This window comes from Sciurus carolinensis (genome assembly GCF_902686445.1).
Source record: "Sciurus carolinensis chromosome 14 unlocalized genomic scaffold, mSciCar1.2 SUPER_6_x, whole genome shotgun sequence".
Classification (NCBI taxonomy): Eukaryota; Metazoa; Chordata; class Mammalia; order Rodentia; family Sciuridae; genus Sciurus; species Sciurus carolinensis.
In genome coordinates, this window is record NW_025920104.1 from 6,786,951 (window position 1) to 6,803,971 (window position 17,021).

Genomic DNA, 17,021 nt, shown 5'->3' on the forward strand with positions numbered 1-17,021 from the left:
AGGACTCAGAGATCCCAGATGTGACATTCAGTCACTTATCTCACTCCACTGAATCTTCAGAGATAGAGCTGCAAACCTAATTAGCGGCAAGTGGACATTTCATGAGGAAGGTTTTTTTTTTTTTTTTTCTGCCACCTTATATTGGTTCTTGGACCCAGGACCCCATGAGCAATCTACACTTCCCTTTGCCTGTGTAAATTTACTGACAAGGTCTGGCTGTGTTCCTGAGACATTCCCTCATTTAGGGAAAAAAGATTTGCCCAGGAGAAACACCTTCCTCTCAATCACCCATAAATGAGATTATATGCAAGATCCAGCAGCTCTACTGGCTTGTGAATTTTGCCCAGATAGCTCCTGACTAGAAATTGTCCAAGGAAATTTCCAGGAGGAAAACAGGACTGAGGAAGGAATCAGCGGATAGTGATTTGAATGGCTAGGGACCCAGGTTGGAATGATGCCAGAATTCCCCTTTGATACAAGCAACCTGAGCATATTCTGATTCCCACAAAGGACTGCCTCTCCTCCTGCTGCCCCCTGGCCTCCATACTCACTGACATATTTTTGTGCTCAGTGATCAGCTACAACCCTTTTCCTCAATAGACAGGGAGAAAGGATTCCCTCAGGTCGCACACCTAGATTTCGATCTTGACTTGCACCAAATATTCCTTGAAGGATTGCTGCGATAAGGAAGATGAAGAGCTCTTTAGGAACTTGTTGGATTTATTTGGAGCTAGGTTTTCTGCAATGTAATTGACAGAATCAGAGCAGTAGTGGATCTATAGGGTACATCAAAGGATCCCCTGCAAAGCTGAAGAGATGGCTCCACTTGCAGAGCACTCAGCTAGAATGTGGGAGGACCACGGTTCGAATCCCCAGACCCTAAGACAGAACAGGGACTGAAAAACTCTTTTGAATATGCCAACCATCACCTCTCATCATTTTTTCCCTCTTCTCACCAACTGAATTGACACACTTGAAATAGAACCAGTTGGACAAGCAACCGTTTTGCAATCAGACTTTCATCATGGAGCTGCAGTTAGAGGTAGTAGTGTTTTCACGGTCACCAGAATTTCTTATGAGGAGATGTTCTTTGACATGAATCAACTCACAGGAACTCTAAGCTCCTTCTCATGAGTATTCTCATGGGGTTACACCATCAGCAATTTCATGAAGAAGATGATGCTCACCAGGTTGCAAATGACAGAATCTTCCAAATGACAATGGCACTGGTCTTTGGCAAATACCCAGATTCATGGGCACACTCCAGACTGTGCAACTGAAGTGGACTAGCAAGCTCAGCATTATCCATGTGCATCTCCATGTCATCTGGAAGAGCAAGAGGTGAGGACCAAAGACAGCCACCCTTGACCCTGGCTTTTCTCACTCAGTTTTCCTTGGAATTGGGCTGCAAATGTCTTGAAGTCACATTGTATAATTCAGGGATGCAGATGGGTTAGCTCCTGCTGACAGCATTCAGGAGGAAGTGGGGAATTTGCAACCTAGTCTCCCAGTTTCATTGGAGGTCCAGTGTCTAGAGGAATGAAGCCCTCTTTTAGAATGTTGTTAATTTGGATGGAGGTCCTGAAGAGATGCAATGTAGAATTGGGTGAAGGATATGTTGTTCTCATGTGCACCACAGTTTTGGGACTGAGTGGATTTTGCTTTGCAGGGTCAAGAAAGACACAAGAAACCATCTATGAAAGAATTCAAACTGAATAAAGGAAAGCAGAGACACTAGGTACGGGGCATGTTGGTGGTGGATATAGCCAGTCCAAGAAATAAAAAGGATGCTAAAATTTGAAAAGACTTAAGGATACACTCTTCCTACTCACTAAGACCTATCAAGCTTTTGGCTGTTGTTTAATGGGTCCTCTTGGATATGAAGTTTTGCCCATTTCGGGTATTCACATTTGCTATTGAGCCCGATGGTTATGACTAAATGTCTGATATTGATTGAGGTGCACTCTTGATCTTGAGACCCATGCTTCAGTGCTGCATATCACAAAGTGAGGTCGTTTTCATTGAAGGTCAATGGAGCAGAGTGTGTGGTGCAAACAAAGCTTTTCCTCAGAGGTCTTGTACTGAACAAACTAAAAATCAGCATATATATCATCAGCTGTGCTTACATGCAATAGGAAAGAGCCAGGAATTGGCAAGGGCATTGATGTCAATGCAAGCGGAATAAGGGTCAGTCATGATGGTTGCTCACACAATGATCTGGCACTGACTATCTTCTCTACCTGTACAGTATGTTGAAGCTGAAGAAATGTCCTGGAATAGGGACATAGACCTTTAACAAACCCATTTTGTTGTGTCTCATCACTAAAGTTAATTTCCAGCACCAACACACTTCTGCTTTTCAGGCCCCCCCAGAAAGTCCTTATTCTTCCTTGGGGAGCATTCAGCCTTCAAGGTTTGTGCCATTCCTCTTTCAGCATGATGCATGTTCACCTATGGTATTATGCACTGTAAAAATGTGTTCATCATGCCAAGAGCAGGCTCTTGCTTCATCCACTTGCTTCTGCTCTGCATCTTACAGGGGCTGGTAATAAGAATCCTGGCCATTTATCAGAGGACTTGGTGCCACAGAGGAACCCATCCAGTCAAGGGAATGAACCCTTGGGTGAACAGACGTTGACCTGAAATTTCAGATATGAAGGAGAGTTAAGGATCCTGTGGAAAAGTCACCAAGGTCACATTCTGAATGCAGCCCAGTTGTAAGGCAGTATCCAACGTGGTTGTCTGTGGCAGGTGGAGTGAGCACAGAACATCTCTCCTTGACTGGCAGTTCCTTGCTGTGCTCCTTTCAACATAATGAGTGAATGATTCCCTGATCTCCCTGTGAGCCATGACAGCAGCCAATCACCTCCACTTGGAAGACCAACTCCCCGGATTGCAGCTATCTCTTGTTAGGGCAATCAGGGAAAGGAGGGGCAAACAACCAGACTGACTGGGACATTTCCCAATTCAAGGAGAACCTAAGGCAGGGTGTTGTGATGCACTCTCCTCTGCCCTGAGCTGTCATTAGCCATCATGCCATGTGCCTGCTAGGGTCTAGGTGAGTTTCCTGACTCGGCCAAATCCCGTGTGTTCCCTGGCCTGAAGTAGTGGTTTTAGAGGACAGTGCAGATGAGGCTGGTGCTAAGTTGGGTGACCCATGTGTCCTCATGCAGCCCCCCATCCTTGTCTGGTCCCCCAGTCCTCATCGGGGCTCACTGCCCACAGTAGGTCTAGGTGACCCTGCTATCATGATGCCTGGTGTGGTCAAACCAGAGCAGTGCCACATAGCAGGTGTGCAGGGTAGTGTGATCTGTCAGGATTCTGCAGGGTGCCCTGTCCTGTCTGGACCTGGAAAGAACCTAGACTGATCTGCTGCCCCCCACACATCCCTTAGCTACACTTCAAGTGGGACCAAGAATTTAGAATCCCATTTCTTGAAAGATCATGCCCTGGGCCCTCGCTCCCTTCTTCTTTCCTCTTACCATCACAGTGGAACAGGTGCTTCTTTTCAATTGTGGTCTGAAGCAGCAAGGACTAGAAGAGTCTCTGGTTGCCATGGGAACTGTGACATCACCACACTCTCACACCACCCCTCTATGACCTCAGGTGCTGTCTGAGGTGCAAGCACAAGGTCACAGAAGACACTCCTCAAAATTCAGGTTGCTGAGGGACCGAGAAAGCCTCTGGGAAGAGAGAAAGTGCATGCTCCTACTTGAGACTGGAACCTCCATGCCCTTCACACCCACCATGCCAGAAGCCTACCCCTTCCACTGAGAATATAGTCACTCTCCCATCCATTGCTCTCATGGCACGGAAGCACTGGAAATCAAAAGTCAGTCCATTTTCAGAGAGGACCAGATAGCAGTTGAAGGGCTCAGAGATCCCAGATGTGACCTTCAGCCACTTATCTCACTCCATTGGATCTTCAGAGAAAGAGATGCAAATGTAACTAGTGGCATGTGGACATTGGATGAGGAAGTATTGTTTTTTGGGTTTTTTTTTTCCTGCCATCATATATTGGTTCTTGGACCCAGGACCCCATGAGCAAACACCACTTCCCTTTGCCTGTGCAAATTTACTGACAAAATCTGGCTGTGTTCCTGAGACATTCCCTCATTTAGGGAAAAAGGCTTTGACCAGGAGAAACACCTTCCTCTCAATCACCCATAAATAAGATTGTATGCAAGATCCAGCAGCTCTATGGGCTTCAGTTCAAAATCAGACCTCTTGCCTCACCAGAGTCATCATTGCCTTCCCCAAGGTTGGTTTGTCAGGGTGGAAGTCAGTGTTCATTGGGACAACCAGTTCTCAGCATATTCTTCTTCCAGAGTGTGTCAGGTACCAGGAAGAAGCAAGAATATGGCACAGTTCAGAATGACATCCACTACCTCATGGCTGTGTCAGGGCTGGGGATTATGGTGCTGATCACTCTGCAGAGCTTCCACTGGAAGAAGAGATACTGCTGGCATGTGGCTGTGCTGGTTCCTCCAGGGTGTTGAAGGATTAGATGTACCACCAAGGCCTCAGAGGGGCTGGTGTTTGGTGCAGGAGGCCATAGTCACAACACCACCAGCAGTATGGCATCAGAGTGTCTTGCTGACTGTGAGCCAGGCCCCAAACTGCACTCCTTCTGTATCTTCAGTGCTGGGTGACTTAGTCCATGCCAGCAGTGGGCACCATGACCATCTCCTCCCATCTACCTCCTGAGCTTGGTAGGATGATACAGCTTGTGAACAGGGACAGTGGACATGTGGGACAAGTTGTGGCTATGTCCCACACATAAGCACCAGGGGTCTCTCAGAGCCATAAGATGAAAATGTGGCAAGGGCTAGAATAAGTAGTGTGTGATGTCATCAGAAGGGCATATTGCACAGGATAGCTACCAAATAATTTGTCAATGTGATCAGCCATAAATTAACACTAAATAGTGTTCAATACCTTCATTACCATACATGCGTGAGGCACAGAAAATTGTAATCAGCTGCTGAGGGTCCATATGAGAGAAGTGCACAAGTTTCTAGCCAGTCACAGAGATCAAAGACTGTTTTTCACCACAGGGTCACCATTGCTGGGGGTTCACTGCTTGACTCAGTCCAAGATTGCTGAGTCTCAGGACTTCATACCTGCAGGAAGAAGACATGGATGCCATTTGGGACCAGAGAGTTTTACTTGTGTGCTACCCACCTACTAGTGAAAGCAGGTGACAGGTCCTCAGGAGTTGAGCATTTTATGGGCTCAGGTTTGACATACCAGTAGGTCCTCTAGATGCTCACAGTCTGCCAGGGCATGATTTAGCAGCCAGCAACCTAGGCACCAGCACAAGTGGCCTTCTCAGCATGTTTGTGAGGGGTGTTTTGTGTTTTGCCTGTGGTGCTTGGAGGTGCTGGTGGTGGACAGCTCTTCTTCCTTGGTGGATAGTGGGTGGTAGAGAGGCTGTGCATGAACACCTTTAAGAAAGGATCAGGACAGGTCAGGTTTTTGTTGTGAGATAAGGAACTGTTTAGTAGGGTGGGTAGTGTGGGTGTATCCAAGCCTTGGAAGAGTCCAGAACCAGACAGGGCAGCTGATCATATGAGCAGGTGCCCAGGCAGAAGGGTAAGGTCATAGGCCAGGAGATGATGGGTACTTGGTGCCCTGGAACACATGGAAACCACATGGAGGAGTAGTGATAATCCTGTAAAAGTGTAGAAACAGGCAGTGGTTGCATTGGCTCACCCTCCATCAGGGTCCCCCAGGAGGATGAGTGAGAGTGGGAGAATGTGGACAGAGGGCTGGAGAACCTAGGCTCTGTTCTCACTGTGCTGCTGTCCCTGAGTGGTGGTTTGGAGGGGTGCTGGCATCAAGATGTGTTCCAGGAGTCTAGTTGACAAAAAAGAAGGAAAGTCATGGGCAGACATGGAAGTTTTTCAGACTGGTTGATGTGAGATGTCAGGGTACCATGCTGAGAGTGAACAGCCAGCAGCATGCTGCTTTCTTCTCCAGGGTGCACAGTGCTGCAGGGCAGTCAGAACTGTGGGTTGGTTATTGGGGTGTGTGAGCAGTGAGCAGCATCTGGATGTTGTATCTACCACAGTCAGTTGGCTCTTATGTGTGCCACATTTCACTTACTTGAAGCGTCAATCACAGCAGAGTTACAGGCACCAGTCTCAACACCCCTTGTGCAGTGTCAGCAGTTCCAGCTTTGTCCCCCTTGGTCATCTAGTGAGTGTTACTGAAAAATCTCAGAGTACAAGGAAGAGCAGGTGAGGCAGCACCTGGGCTGCTCCTACATCAGAGGAAGGAATTCTGTGTTTTGAAGCCCAGAGCAGTTAGAGCAGCAGTGAGGTGTGAGCAGTGCTCAGGAATGCACAAGGCAGAGAAGCAGTAGGCTGGGAGATGACTTTGGAATTGATGAGAAGACAATATGGGTAAGCTGTCACTAGCAGAGAGTGATCCTGCTTCAACAGGAGCAAGTCACCCAGGGCAGCAGTGGGATGGGAAGGTAAGGTGAGACAGGTTGCAATGTACAGAAGCTCACAGGTCTGACCCTGTAGTGAGCAGGGAATATGTCTCAGGAAGGCAGGGTTGTGGGGAACACTGTTTCCCACAGGCCTGGACTTGAGGGGACTCCAATTTGGGGAAGTATGGTGGGACAGCATGTGCCTCTCCATGGAAATGAGGACCTGGTCACCAGAGGTGAGGAGTTCCGGTGGGAGGTGCAGGAGGTGAGAGAAGAGGCAAGGGCCCAGGGGCCATGCCTGTCAGCAAGGGGAGGCATGGGATACAGAAGACTTCTGCTTCAGAGGCCAAGACCAGGACAAGGGTAGACAGAACATTGCATAGGAAATGCATGTGGGGTGGGGGTTAGTCCGTGAAGAGGCCTGTGCTAAGTGCAGGAGGGGTGCCCTCAGAGGAGGTAGGTAGGTGGAGATCCAAAACAGAGCATAGTCCATGGGGCCTCCTCAGTCAGACTTATTGTAATATTGTGTGTCCATTCTTGTGGGAGAGGCTATACACAGGTGAGGAGTCCCCTAGAAAGAGGACAATGGATGGGGGTTCAGGGAGATGAGTGTCATCTTCCTCAGAGAGCCAGGTCCTGAGCATGGAGCATGGGGAAGGTCTTGTTCTGTAACCTCCCTCCTCACTATCCTCATCCAGGAACCTAACACCCTTCTCTCTCTGCCCTGAAGGACCCCAGAAGCAGACTTTCCCCAGAGAGTTGTGTCAAGGGGTACAGGAATTTGCCTCAGGTATGAACACCCAAACCAGCAAGTCCCAGCAGGTAAGGACAACAGCCCACAACAGGTGACATAACCAGCACTCTTGAAAGTTTCTAAATCACCACAGAAATTCACCAAGAAGTATAGGGAGTTCCCCCACAGTCCAGCCAAGTCCTCTAATCACAAGACTGCTCCACCAAGCAGCTGTCCCTACCTACAGTCTCTCCCGAACTCCACCTAGTTTGCTCCTTCCATATTGGATGACCCTATTCTGAGGGGTACCCCACACTCATTTCTGTACCTATTTTCCTGCAAGGTGGCTTCCCCTCTCTCCAGGTAATCACACTCCACCAGATGGCACACCCACCTTTCCTCTTCTGGGTGTCTTATGCTACCATCAGATGACCCCCAGAGCCCTCCAATGGTCTGTTCCTCAGCAACTGGTGTCACATATTGAACTCTTCCCTACATGTGTTCAGTTTTCTTACATGGAATGTGCTCATTTATCACTTGCCTAATCTGCAGAGGCTCCCAGAGTTGAGATGGGGGCCTTTGAAACCCAAGAGAAGGGTTTTCCAAGAAAGGTAATGGCCCTGACCAGGACTATCTGTAGAGACTGCTCTTCCAGGATCTCAGGATACTCCTGGCCAGATCTTGGTACTCTGGAGTTTAGCTGACTGGGTGCAGTGTTAGCTCAGTGGATGGGCCCATATATGGCTGGGGATAGGGTGAGCTCAGGAGATAAGGCCCATGTGTCCTGTCTACAGGGACCCTGCTCTGCCTCCCCAGCACATGCTCCTCACACAGTCCTCTCTCCAGTACACCACAGCATATTGTATGCAATTCTATTCTTGGAGAACTTAGCAGGGTTTATACCCCTTTCTTGATGGACACAAGCTGACCCAGCCAGCTCTGTACACACCTGTAAACCAGGGCTAGTATTCACAGTTGTGGGGCAGGTGAATTTGACTTCAGAGATGAACTTGACCACTGGGAAGGTGTACAACTGGTTTGCCAAATACAGAAGGTAGTGCCAAATATATCTTCTCAAGTGTGTCAAGCCTGCCTGGGAGGTTGCACCAGAACTCCCCAGTGTCAAAGAGAACCTAAAGTCCCTACATCAGGCATGCCTCTGGCTGCATGTGTAAGCCTTGGGTGTGAATCCTGGCCCAGAGTCCAGATCCAGGTTGGAAGTTTTCAGGAACCTGGGCACCACAGGAGGTGAAAAAAGAAAAAGCACTCAAAAACTTATCAGGTCTGTCAGCAGCACAAGAAAGTTATTCTACATGCAGAAGGGCACACAGAAATCAAGAATGAAAGGAAGCACACCAAGAAGGCTGTCTGATGGTCTATTTATTCCTGACATAAGAGGAGCATGGTTGCAGCCCACTGTTCATGTTGACAGCACAATCTCTGGTGTGAAGAGATACTGAGGAAGAGAAAACTGAGGAAGTGCAGATGTGGAAAGACAGCCAGTGTAGAAAGAGGGCAGTCAGGAAGTGAAGTGTTTATATGGAGATTCTCTGGTATGACAGAAAGGACTGAGAGACTTGTCCTTTCTCAATATTCAAGTCTGGAGTTTTGGGAACTAGGGGTATGCTTTGACAAACATATATCAATAGGGTGGTAGAGGTGTTGCTTTGCTGATAGAAATCACATGCATCTTGAGTGGCAAAGGAAGCACTGCGTATCAGGGGTCCTGGGGGACCAAAGAAACACCTGGGTCAGCCCTCACCTCCTAGGCAAGGTTACTAGTCCCTGAAGTTGAGACTAAGTGGTCAGAGGATGGGTGGAGGGTAAAGGTGCTGGTGGGAGGAGTGGCACTGGGACTGTGTCATGGTTTGCTGCCCTTGGCAGAGGCTGGGTACTATCCCATGGCTTCCCGCTCCCACATGGTGCACTTTAGGGCCTGAGTCTTCTCAGTCCACCACAATGTAGTTGTCCTCTTCAGAGGAAAAAGATGACATGGATGTCTGAGGAGAGAGTAGCTGAGTCACTACATAATCAGGGAGGGGATGAGCAGGGTGGTCCTGGCCTCAGGAGTTCTCTTCTTCTCAGCATGGGCTTCAATCTGACTCCAAGCACACTATCCCTACCTTTGAGGTGACAAACCCTGTGAGTCCCCTGAAGCAACCCAGGCCCTTCCATGACTGTTTGGAAGATCCCATGCCACCTCTACCCACAAGCTCTGGATGAGGTTCAGGGTGCAGGATCTGTCTGTGCTCCCTGGCTGTGGAAATGAGCCCAAGCCCATCCCTCCAGAACTCATCCTCAGAGAGAACACATGAGGTGTGGGTGACAGGGCCTTTTGTGTGCTCCATGGAGAGCCCTCAACTTTGAAAGAGAGAGCTCCATCCTCCTGTACTGACTGCCTGGTCTCTTTTCTAGGTGCTGTGCCCAAAAATCTGCCCCACAGTGAATTTTGCTTAGACAAAAACTCCAACAAGAAGGCAGGAACCTTGAGATCCAACTGACACTGGCTCCATAACCCTGAGGTACCTGGGCTTCAGCATTCATGTGTGAGGCTGTGTGAAGAGAGGGACACTGTGTCCTCAAGGGGACCCCATCTAAAGCAGGATGAAGTTTCCAATGATTTGATGCAAAGAGAGAAGCTGAAGGCTGAATTCCCTGAAACCCTGATCCCCTGATCCCCAGGCACCTTATGGTGGGCACTGTGGTTGCTCTGCTGGAAGTCAAGAGCCACATTGTCAGGTTTCTTCTCAGGGGCTGGGCTGCTGGTGCCACAGGGATCAGGAGCTGCTTTCCCCAGGCTCTGCTATCACAAGGAGGAAAAGCAGTCCATGAACACAGTGGTAAAAACATTGTCCATCCACGAACCCTTCAGTGTGCCTGTGTAGCAGATCATGCTGCTTCTAGTATTGGTCAGAACATGGAGTGTCTGCTTCAGAGAGCTGCCATGACTTGCCCATGATAGCACAGCTGTGCAGCAATTGCCCCAGTACTACTTCTCACCTCCTCTATTAAAGGCAGGAAAGCAGCAGGCTCTTTCTGGGCGTGGATTATAGGGTTTATGTGGCTGCACTAATTTGGCTCCCTGGACACTCCCACCAGTGGCCTGGAGTGCGTGTTCAAACTTCAGTAGCCTTGATGCCTCCCAGAACCCCCTGCACTGTATATAGGATTCTCCTGGAGTCCCATGCAATGACACAGGTGGAGATTTTATTCTGTGACCAGGTACGGGATAGCTGTGCCTTGTAAGCCAGTATTTCAGGGAGCACCCATGCTCTACCCATTCCCATTGTGGAGTGTGGACTGCTCCCTCTGCCTCCCTGTTTCCAGCATCACCCTGTAAATGCAGCAATCTTGCCACATGCACCCCATTCAGGAGTCTTTGAGACTTCCCTGGGAAGCATGCCTTCCCCACAGAGAATGAGGTTGTTCTGTGCTCAGAAAGGACTTGCAGCCAGACTCTACCCCAAGGGAGGTGGGAAGCCTGGGCAAAGGCAAGGAAGCAGAGTCACAGGGATCTGGGAGTGGGCCCAATGGAACTCACAGCAAGAACAAGCATTCCCTTGCTTTGTCCCAGGTACAGGATTGTGGTACTCTGTGTTGGGGTGAAGCACAGGTCCTGAGAGGAGCTGGAGACCTCAGTGCAGCTTCTGTGGAATAATGATGGAGTCATTTCAGCAGCATGCTCTAACCTCCAGCTGGCCTGAGCTTCAATCCATTACCAGAGAAAGATCTGATCCAGAATGCAACTGTCCCCCTTCACACACCAGTGTACCCAGCCTCAGGAGTCCTATGAGACAACAGCAGCAGCAGTCATTCATGTGTAACCTTCCTGACTCTCAGATCAGAAAAATCCCAGTCATCTCTCTCTCCCTTCAACCCTCCAAACATGGATGCTCACATGGGCCTAAGTGACTGGGAGGAAGACTTGCCAAGGATGCCATCACACAAATTCAGGGCTGCTGGCTTTGCTGGAATAAGAGCAGAAACTCTTATTGACACATAAGCAGAAACTCTTATTGTCAGTGGCCTGACACAGAAACAGCACTTAAGCACACACACAGCATGTTCATGGAGGCCTTCCTGGTGACTCTTGCTTCAGAGGGGAAAACAGGCACAGCCTCAAATTTTATTCATGTTCCCAAACATATGATATTTCCACTTTATGGTAACCACATATCTAGGATCCAAAATGAGAGACATGGTCTAACCCCAGGTTATTCTACCCAGGTTATGATTTTATAATATACATTAAGAGGCTTCACCTGAAGTGGTCACAGGGTACCACTCCCCACTGATCCTGTGCAGGCTGGTTAGTCCATTCTGGAGGGACATGGTTCCACAGGCCTTGCATCATGAGTTCCAAATGCAGGGACTGAGTCCCTCTTAGCCAGACTCAAGGCTCTTTCTGCTGGTGCTGCTCCTTCTGTTCCTTCACTGTAGCCCTGTCACTGGGCCTTGGTCTACAATTCTGGGAAGTGCAAACCTGGGTCTCAGAGCCCTTCCTCCAGGCCCATATGAGGGCCAGATCTGACTGCAGTGAACACCTGCAGTATCCCAGTTCTGGCCTGGGGCTCTCCTTCCACAAAACTAGTGGCAGACACTTTCCTCATTTCACAGATAAGAAACAAGACTGAGCTTCAATGATTTACCCAATGACTTAACCCCAAGACCAGGATCCATCTGATAACTGATAAAGGAAACACAGCCTGGATATTGCCAAGAGATGGAACAGGGAAAGAGTGCACTTACCTTTCCGACCTGGCTTCAGGTTATGGTCAAAAGTGGGTGGTGGGATCTTGCTTCCTCTGATAAGACCTTTGTGCAAAAGAAGAGCTGCAGGTGAGCAGCTAGGAGGGACAAAGTGAGGACTCCCTGGGCTCCTGGGGTTATGGATAATCTGTGCATTCCCCCCTTCTCTCTCCATGGCCAGCAGGATGGAGGGAAGTGTACTCATGGGCATGTACTCATCTTCAGAACCAGCTTCATCCAGATGGCCCACATCACTTTCTGCTGCCTAAAGAGGACAATGAATGAAACAACCATCACTGACCACAAGAAACAAGATGAGGGATGAAAACATGTATTCAAGTCAAGTTATATAAAACTGTGTTGGCCACACTGTGACTATGGAGTCTGGAGAGACAAGAAGGCAAAGCAGGAATGGGAAGAGAAGCAGTAGAATGACCTCCTCCAGATTTCTGGGATTGAGCAACATATGGGACAAGTCTGGTGTAAAATGCTCCTGGCGACTTGGTCCAACCACCCAGAGCAGTCTAATGGACAGGAATAGCCCTGACTGCAGACTGCATGGACTTGGATGTGCCTCCAACATCACCATGGCAGGTCAGCCTCTCAGAGATCATTAGGGGAAGTATCCTGTGGGCAGTCCTGGGCCGGGATATTGGGCCTAAGTGTCATGGTGCATGCACAGATGCTTTCAGTGCAGGTTACAATGTGAATTGGAAGTGAACAGCTCAGCTGACTGCTCAGCCCTGGGACCATAGCCAGACACAGATCTGAGATGTTTCTCAGGTGCATTTCACAGTTCTCAGTCCACCAGTCTCATTGCTGATACCTTGGTAGCCATCAGAGCCTTCCACACAGATCTTGGCTTTTGCATTTGAGTGCCCATGCTCTCCTACATGATTCAGCTCCTGCTTCACTATTCTTCTTCTACTTGAGACTCTGTGTTTGAGCCTGCTGTAGGGGAGACCACCACCCAGTCTTAACTGCTCTGTCCACCAACTGAGTCAGGGAGCTTGTGCCCCAGTCTACTTCAACATATTCACTTCTTACAGACTAGGGGCTCTGCATTGACCCAGGTCTCTGACTGATATAAGAGCTCAGGCAGTATCCATCAAGGGAGTTACCATCACTGGGGATGTGCTACTAGCTCTTGGGCTGTGGCTTTAAACCTGTCCAAAGTGTCTGCAGAACCAGTCAAAACCCACTCACCCAATGAAAGCTGTCTCCAAGGCTCCTGGACTCAGTGGAGAAACCTGCACTCTCTGTGACCCTCAGGAAATGCTTGCAGATATCAGGGAAGAAAACTGTAACAGAGCAAGTCAGACCCATGTGGCCCAAGGTGGTCCTGCTTGGACATTCTTCATGCCCTTCACAGTCACTCTGGGTCTTACTAGTCCTTCAGAGGACACAAAACTTGATCCTCCAGCACAGGGTTCCTTCTGAAACATCCTTGCCAGCACAGGGAGCTTGGAAATACCCCCAAGGCACAGGCATTGCCCTAGGTGGCATTATGACTTCAACCATCTCTCATTCACCTCACCTTGCACACTACTGTCCTGTACACCAGCATGATCAGCACAGTGGGCAATGACAACTTGATGACTTTGCAACCCCAACAAGCCACAATGAAAATACTGGCACTGGATTAAGTATGTGGGATTTATCTTCCCACCTGGAGGGGAGATCTGGAGGGCAGGAGCATGTTTACAAATGTTATGAATTAGTTCCAGGCCAGGGGGATGAGCACAGAGCCCTAAACCAGATGCCAGGACCCTGGTCTGAGTCAACTCTGCCTCTGAGGATGCTGAGTTACTCTCCTAACCTTTGGCATCACGTGAAGAGAGATGAAGCTATGTCATGTACAAATTCCCTGAGCAGCAGGATGGATTATAAAGGCTGTGCAGGTTCTGGAGTGGAGTCCCAATGAGAGAGATGGAAAATGTTCCTGCATCAAGCAGAAGAGGTGACCACAGAGCTGGAGTGCACTCTGGGAAAACCAGTGACAGTGGAAGGAAGGACCTCAAATGGAATTTCAGACTTCAACCACAAACATGCAAGTGTGCCTTAGAAAATACGCTTACATTCTTATTATTTTAGCAATCTGTTAGTACCTCTATGTTTTCCTGCAATTTGGACTGAGGTAGAATTCCTTTGACTTTTTTAGTTTGATTTTTACAAAATTGAATGCTAGGATTTGAGGCACATTGAAACCTCTGAACACACTGTACTGTTGTTAACTAGGAAGGTTCAAATCCCTCAGTGAGCAGGGACTTCTCCAGGAACCAGCTGGGATGGCAGAGGCCTACATTCCATATGTCTGTGACCACAGGGTGTTCAAAGTCTCCCTTGGGCCTAGGTGATGAGGGCCAGCAAACTGAGGGCTCTATGCTACCTCCCTCTCCCCTGGCCTTAACCAGGTTTAACACTGACCTTGGTGACGGTGGCTGCTGTCCACTGCAGAGAAGTTCCTGCACCAGTGCATAGTGACAGAAAAAGATACTAATGTACCCTTCTTCATGACCACAGGGTCTTGTGAAGGGTACCTTTGTGGAGGTGTTTTTACATGACTTGGTTTGTGGTTTGTATGGGGTAGTCATGGCTTTGTACACTGAAGCTGCTGCAACCACAGTACTTTGGTTTTTATCCATGAAAGAAGTCTTGGGAATCTGGAAGGCTGAGAGTGGTGTTTTTGTGTGTGCCATGAAGATGTATGGATCATCATGATCTGTCTTGGAGCCTGTGGGGCTGCCTCTGGTGTGACTCTTGGAGGCCATGTGCTGGCAGAAGCTGCAGCTGTGATGTCCAAATCCTGCTCTGAGCCAGTGTAGCTTAGATGGGATAAAGAGGCCTTGAACTTGACCATGGATCCTGCAGACATAGGGATCATAACCCTGGGCAAACGGCTGAGTGGCAATGTTGCTTCTTACAAGGAACAAGTTCCTTGCATCCTGAGAGAAGTTATCACTCCTGAAAGAGAAAGAAGGGAAGGGCAGTGCTGGGCAAGGAAGCAAATTGGGGTTGTGGAAGCCCATGCACTACTGGGTTAGAAAAAGTTAGCTGAGGCTTGGAAGCTCTGAAGTCTACATAGGATCTGCATTTCCAAGCTGTGACCTTCTGTCAACCTGGGATACAACTACAAACCCATGAATATAAACATGCTTGATGTAGATTGGGATTGTGGCTCAGTTGTGGAGCACTTGCCTAGTATGTATGATGCAGTGGGTTTGATCCTCAGTATCACATAAAAATAAATAAGCAAATAAAATAAAGGTATTGTGTATGTCTATGACTAAAAAATAATAAAAATAAAAAAAATTCACACTGGACATTTCTGCTGAACTACTATCTGGACACTCAACCAGTGTTTGCCTCAGTTGTTACCAACCTATGTGCCTTGGCTCAGCTGGGTCAGTCTTACCTGCACCACAGAAATTGTGTGCATGCCCCACAAACTGCCTGCTAGATCACTGTGGGTCAGTCTTCCATGCACCCCAGCAGGTGTCTGCACAATGCTCATACTGCATGCCTGCTCACTGCATAGCCATCTTCTCTGCATGCCAGCAATTTTCACCATGCCCCTCACACTGCCTGCTTGCTCAGCTGTATCCATCTTCCCTGCACCCTAGCTGGTTTGCCTAAGTCTCTCTCACTGCCTGTTTCTCATGTGGGTCAGTCTTTCCTGCACCCCAGCTGGTGTACACAAGACCCACACACTGCTGCTTCCTCACTCTGGATCACTCTTTCCTGTACTCAGCAGGTTGTCCTATGCCCTTCACATGGCCTTACTCTGGGTCAGTCATTCCTGCACCCAGCAGGTTTAGACAGGCCCCTCACACTGCTTGCTTCCTCTCTGTGTCAGGCCCCATAGAGGACACATATTGGAATGCAAATATTGAGAGGATGAAAGCAGTCTGGGATGGTGTCAGAGATCAGACAGCAAGTTCTGCCTCCTCTAGGTGTTCACATGAATCAGCTCATGGGCTAGGGTTCTGTATATTAGGTGGAGATAACTGCACCTAGTCAAGATCTATTTTATACCATATGTTACAGCCTATTTATTGAGAGGCACACAGAGCCAGAAATATCTCTCTGTAAAGTAGAAAAATTTGTAGCAAAGTTTCCTATTTGGGAACTCTATTCAGGCTAGAAAATGGATTGATCATTATTTTTTAAAGTAAGTCAAGTGGTAAAGAGGAACAAAGAGGCAGGGCTATGTCAGACTCCAGAGTCTACAGGGCCCTCTCCTGGGCAGCACCCACTGTGTCTCTACTGGTAAGGTCCACCTGACTCTACAGCATGATATCTCCTGCTTCACAAGTGTTTTTGTTCTGTGTGTTGTTTTGGGTAATTGGAGTGTTACGTTCTGATTTTTTATCCTTTCTGTTAGGATTCTTTATAGGATTTTATTTGGGAGAAAGAGTCAATATTCACAGTAGCAACTCTGAGCTTTTGAGGTCTCAGGGTCTTGATGCATTTGAAGAGATCAAATTATAAATACCAAGGGGACAGCTGTTTCTAGAGGGCCATGGCATCTCAGTCCTACCCATGGGGACAAATGCCTCACAGAAGCTCCTCAGATCTCAGGATCTCACATGGAGAAGTAGCCAACAGTGAGCTAGAAGGAAGACAGACAGGTGAGCAGGTCAGTTCTGCTTTCTTTCAACATGAGTCCTGATGTTTGGGAATTCCATGTCCATCCCCAGGATTCACAGGCCTCCCTAATCTGTGTATTCCAACTGTCCCAGGCACCAGATTAATAGAGGTGGGTGGTTATGATGTTAAATTTTATGTTGTGTTTCACAGATTACTTTTTATAAAGAAGTAAAAGGCATTCCAAAGGAGGAAGAAGAAGAATCAAAATAAAGCCCATTTCCCATTAAAAAAAGGTTTCAGGAGGCACACATTACATGCAGAAAGAGAACTGTAGTCATGAAATTTAAAGCCACTAAAGTATCTCTCAAAATGAAGATCCCAAAGCTGGGCATGGTGCCCATACCTGTAATCCCAGTGATTCAGGAGGTTGAGACTAGAGGATTATAAGCTCAATGCCTGTCTCAGCAACATAGTGAGACAGCCTCAAAATTTGAAAAAGAATGGTTGTCC